This window comes from Micromys minutus (genome assembly GCF_963924665.1).
Source record: "Micromys minutus genome assembly, chromosome: 18".
In the NCBI taxonomy this organism is placed as follows: Eukaryota; Metazoa; Chordata; class Mammalia; order Rodentia; family Muridae; genus Micromys; species Micromys minutus.
In genome coordinates this window covers 17867003-17873473 of record NC_137953.1, presented here as the reverse complement: position 1 = coordinate 17873473, position 6471 = coordinate 17867003, and positions in this window count along the sequence as shown.

Genomic DNA, 6471 nt, shown 5'->3' with positions numbered 1-6471 from the left:
CTTTCTGGGGCAAGTATCCAATTATCAGTGATTGAATATCACGTGTGTTCTTTTGTGACTGGGGCATTACAATTTTTAAACAATCATTGACAAGTAAAAGAATAAATACATAATATTTACACTTGGAAACTGTTATAGACCATTCTTTACCTTAATAAGCATCTCTGAGATAAGCCAGAGTAGATTTAGAGTGCTCTTTCTTAGAATGCCCTAGCTTCTTGCCCACAGTCACTCTCTTTCCCTCCCTCTCTGCTCTGTAGGGCTATTATTCATGGGCTTCAAGCACAGCTCACACAATTTGATTCTACCTCCATCTATCACCATCCCACAAAAATGTCTCCTACAGGTCCCCGAGTTGTGCAGAGACTGGGTGTTTCCCGGAAGAAAGTTTAGGGACATTTGGACAGGATCTCTAGAGTCAACACTTGCATACAGGAAATTTGTTTGGGAAGAAAAATTTCTCACACAGTGGGGTGGGGGTAGTCACTGGAGTAAGCACAGTACCACATGGCATAATATTCCAGTCAGCTAAATTCCAGCCTTGATCTCATCCACTGCCTATGGTTATTTTTGAATGCTTTCGAGGCACATTGAAGTCAATGAATGTTTCGAAGGCACTGGAGAATTTCCTGCCTCCTGACCGGACATCACAAAACAATGAGCCTTTTCATGTGTGGGAATCCACAGATGTTAAGAAATGGCAGCTCCTGTTTACAAAGGTGATTTTTAGGAAGCACATTTCCATCTCCTTTCATGTGCTGTTGGAATGGGATACAAAATTGCTTCCATATTTCAAGAATGACTATGGCATAACGAAATCTGTACATCTCAAAAGCATGCTGTTTATTTGCTTTCTTCAGATGAAGGCACCCTGGCTGGCTGCACTGCATGCCGGGCACTTGAGCGCATTGCCCACTTCTCAGGTAGTGCAGACGTGAAGTTTGTTTCATGAGTTAGGTTATGAGATAAGGAACTCTGAGAACGTGCTAATTGAGTCCTGAACACTGACTGGATTTGTTTTGTAGGAATAGAAATACACAGATCCAAAACTATATGGGTTCAGAGAACTGAACTGTTCTTCTTAGTGGTTTAAAATCAGTGTTGGCAAAATCACAATTCCTTAAAAACTCTGTGAGGGAGGTTCTTTCCTTTCCTCATTCAACTTGGGGTAGTTCCCAGTATTCTGAATATTAATTGCTTTTCTCATCATTGCAACCAAATATCTAACAAAAAGCAACATGAAAGGGCTTATTTTGGCTTAGAGTCTGATCCACAGTGGCAGGGAACGTGTGGTCCAGGAAACAGAAAGCAGCTGATTTTCTTCTGCCAGAAGTTAGCAAGCAGAGAGAGAGGAATGCTGTTGTTCCTCATTCTATTTTCTTCAGTCCAGAACCCTAGCTCACAGGATGGCCCAGCCCATATTCAGGTAGATCTTCCTGGCTCAGTTATACCTTTCTGGATACACCCTCACAAACATGCCCAAGGGATTGCCTCGGAAGTGAAGAAATATAGTCAAGAAAACACTAGAACAGCCATTTTGGCCAAAGCTTCTGTTTCCATCACTTCACCTGACCCTTTCTTTGTGTTCATACTCAAATTCCCTCTTGCATTAAAGATCTCTGACTCTAAAGGGTCGATAGAGTGAGGGGTCACCCCGAGGACTGATGCCTTTTCTCCACCTAGCCAAATAATCAAAGACTACAGTATTTCCAGAACTTGTTACATAATTTCAAGCTTTGAGAATTAAACATATCTTCTCAAGGGTACAATGAAACCCATAGCACTGACTGCATGGCAAACATTATCTTAGGTGCTTTGTATACACGTATACTATTTCATCAAAGCATCCTAGTGAGCTTGTTCAGTAAGCACGATTATCATCTATATGTTTTCTAAGTCTGAAAATTGAGGCACAGAGATAATATAACGCATTAATGTGCTTTCAACTGGTCACTGGCTAACACATAGAAAAGCTCACGTAACCTAACAGCAGATCCCTTATTAGGACCACCAAGAACATGAACGGTCCTGAGCTACACCTTAGGTAAAATAAAATAGAATCAAACATGAAGGCTTTTTATTCAAATAAATTATAATGATATTGTTCTGAAAGCCACTGTATGTAATTTTAAGTTTCTATGTTTTCGATAACTGCAATTATACTTCATCACTACAGATAATGCTTATTTAGTGAAAGGCTATGTTACTTGAATATTTTCTGCTCCTGCCAGTATGAAAAAAAAAAAACAAAGGTGTTAGTATAAATAACAAGGCTTACTTTGAGATCTAAGAGGCAGGACATTTACAACTATACTTAATATAATATCCAATCCAAGTGATTATAAAGTTTTCCTTATCAAATATGTTTTTCATTATTTTATTAGTACTTACTACACAAAATTGCTTATCAAATAATGCAGCAATTTTGCTAAAGAAATAATATAGTATACATATATATATATATAAGTATGTACAAATACTTTACAGATAACAGTGATAAATATATATTACTATTTAAACATTGATTTGTAAATGAATGCTAAAACCTTTAATTAACAATTACATATATGTACTCAGTAGATAATTTGATATATATGCATATGTATATGACATATTGAAGATGAATAGGTGGATAGATAATGGAGAAATGATTGATAATAGATGAATAGGGAATGGGTTGGTAGATACTACATGAGAGAAATAGATATGTGGATAATGATAGAGGAAATACAGATAGGTATATGTCGGATGGATTGACAGATGCTGGATTGATGGATAGTAGATGGGTAGAAAGATTATACAAACAGATAGATGAAAGATAGATATTAGAGAGAAATAATTTATAGGGAACTGATAGACAGTATATATGCAGATGATAGATTTTAGATAGATATATAGATAAAGAGGAGCAAGAGACAGATACGTTAATAGATAAGTATATGGACAGATAGAAAACAGACAGATTGTGTTAGATAACTAGATGATAGGTAATAGATGGTAGATATATAAGTGACAGATATGTGCTTGGTTGATGATTGATAATAGATAATAAATAGATTATATGTGACAGATAGATAGATAACAGAGATACAATGATTATGATGATTATAGTTGAAAACAGATTCATAAATGACAGGTAATATATAGATAATAAATAGATGACAGATATTATAAACAGGTGACAGATGATAGATAAATATAGACAGCATACAGATAGATGATAGATGAACAAGTATGAAGAATAATCAGTTCCTTAAATAGTAATATTTTTATATTTATTTAAATAGAAACTAAATGCTTTTAGGAAGGAAAACAAGCTGTATGGTATTCTATGTCAAAAGGAAAGGTGCTTAACTGTCTAGGTTTTAGAAAAACTCTACCTTCCCTTCAAATTTGTGTCCTGCTATAGATTATTTAACTGCCACAGCTCTTTCCAAAGCAAGTTAAGAAAGAATTCAGCTCTGCCTATCTCATAAAAGCACTGGCCAAATGACAGGTGAACTCTTTAAACATTTCTGTAGACAGGAGCCATTAGTGCCTAGTCCTCTTGGTTACATCAGTAAATTTTGCTTCAGGGTTAAATTCATTTATCGTCTCAATGTACAGAAAGCTTCTAGTTCGGGTTTGTCCATTATGATTTACTTTAATAAGTGGTGTGCCATACCACATGATCACATTCTTGTTTCTTGTTAAGATGTGTGTATTAGGTAACATTCCTGTATCTCATTTCTGAGGGAGTGTGAAATGAATGATTCTCCTCATTGTCACAACACTTCTTCTTCCATCTCCTCTTCTTCTTCTTCTTCTTCTTCTTCTTCTTCTTCTTCTTCTTCTTCTTCTTCTTCTTCTTCTTCTTCTTCTTCTTCTTCTTCTTCTTCTTCTTCTTCTTCTTCTTCTAGGTACACTGTAGCTGTCTTCAGACACACCAGAAGAGGGCATTATCTCTCATTACAGATCGTTGTGAGCCACCATGTGGTTGTTGGGATTTGAACTCAGGACCTCTGGAAGAGCAGTCAGTGCTCTTAACCATTGATCCAGGCACTTCCTTAGATGGCCATTTTATGATGATCACACTTATTGAAACGTATTTTTTAAATCTTTTAAAAATTAAAACATAATTACATTGTTTTCATCCCCTTTTTCTTCCCTTAAACTCTTCCCATGTACTGCCTCATTCCTATATTTTTGATTGTTGTTACATATCTGTGCATTTATAATATAATAACAATTTATAAATATGTAAATATATTTTTAATATATTAGAAATATGTATTATTTATAAATATATAATTATATATTCCTAAATGTATACTTATAACCTGTTACATCTATATAATATTACTTGTTTATATATAATTTCAGTACTGACCACTTGGTATGGATAACAAATTGGGGTCTTCTCCCCAGAGAAAGCTATTTCTCCCACTCTTGGTATATTTTACTTGCCTATAGTTCTTTGTCAGTTGCAGGTCAGTGAGTTTGCTGCCTTCCATAGTAGCAATGCTCACTGATGTCATACTGATGTCATCTTTGTTCAGGATATTCTAAAGCAGGCATCCGATGAGATCTAATGTGTGTGATTTACAAATTTCTAGGAGACAGTCTCACAGCAAACTCCCTGTTCCTCTGGCTCTTCCAGTCCTTCCAGCCTTTCTTCTGATAGGATCACTAAATTTTAAGTGCAGGAATTGTGTTGTAGATATATCAGTTCAGGCTAGGCACTACATTATCCCTTGTTCTCTCCATTTTGATTGGTTGTGCTTTTCTGGAATGGTCGGTATCTGTTGCAAAAGGATGTTTATTTAGATAGAGAAAACTAACATTTTCTTCATGGTTTTTCATTTGTTTTAACCAAGATGTTAGTTTTCCAGGTCTTGGGTATTACACATTCAGAATATTAGATATAAATATTCAATATATTGTTATGATATCATCATGAAACATTTTCTTTCTGATATTTTTCGTGCCTGTTTCCTGCTGCCATGTACAAGCATCTGCTTCTGTCTTCTTCAAGCTTGCTTATGGAGTTCTCTCCAAAGGCCATGAAAATATGTCAAAACTTTCATCACAGCTTTCATACTACACTAACAAATCTCAAAAGTTTATGTGTTCTTCTGTGGCTTTACAATACAGCTAGTACCATTGTATCCTTCTTTTAAGTGTTTTCTTTTTTTGAAACAGGATATTACTATGTAGTGCCAGCTAGTCTAAAACTGGTCCTCCTCCTACCTTAGCATCTCTAGTGCTGGATTATTGATGGGTACACAGCATTTAACCATTAACTTTTATGTGCACTTGGCAAGTCCTCTTTCGTTGAGGGTGGGGTGAGCCTGACTTGTAACAGTAAAAAAGACTTAGTTTTACAAGCAAATGCCCAAGCCATTGGAATGCTGGTGAATATGAGAATTCCAACATAGGATACTTTCCCCCATTCATAACTAGAATTCAACCACAGTGGATTACCCCCTAATGGTAAGCATATGTTGAAACAATGTCTATTTCCCACCTTTGAAAGCATGTGAGGAGTTCAGGAATAAAAATATCTCCCCTTTTTGCCAACTCAGAAATTTACGTGATTTACCCCTAAGCGAGAAGAGAAATGAAATTTAAGAATTTAATCTGAATCATTTTCTTTCATAGGTTTCTCCTCAGAAAGGAAATTCAACCTGTAGGATTACCTTGGCAGAGAAGAGCAGAGGACTGTGAGTTCTCAGCTGTGACTAATTTGCTTCTTCAGGACAGCCTTGAACATTCTCCTTGGAGATCTGCTCCGAATTACCTTTTCTGTGGCCCTCATAGAGGAAAAGTCAGGACCACTGGGACACAGTAGAACAGGATCACTGGGACACAGTAGAACTCTACAGACCAACGCAGCATCTCTCCTGGAGTGCCACAGGACAGCTGAATAAGCACTCCTCTTCACAACTCTCTTTAACTACTGATGGGTTTGCGAAGATGACTCCAGGATTTCCATGACTCCAGCTCTGATGCTGTGGCATTATATACTGCTCAAGAATGTGCAGATCTTAAGCCAGAAACAGCGGCACATCTTTAATTCCATGGGAAGTTGCTGCAGGAAAATTGCCATGACTTCAAGGCCAGCCTGGGTTACAACACAAAAGCCACACAAGCCGATTCTACACCTAAAAATAAAAATTAATAATACACTGTGTAGTTCCTGTGAGAAAACCTATTTCCATAATGGCTAAGTTAGTTCTTCAGTGGTTTGACAGTTGAACTAGGTGATATGTTCATTATATTGAACTTGAAACTACATGAATTTTAATAGATAATCAAAAGACCCATCGACTCCCCTGATTAAAAAAAAAAAAAAGAGTGATTCAAACTAAATCAAATGACAAACATGAAACTCTCCTTCCAGTGGATTGTTTTTAAGCTTGTCAGAGGTTATAAGCCTCTTTAATCTTTAGGTAAAATGCATTATGGAAAAGCACTGTCTTAGTATCCACC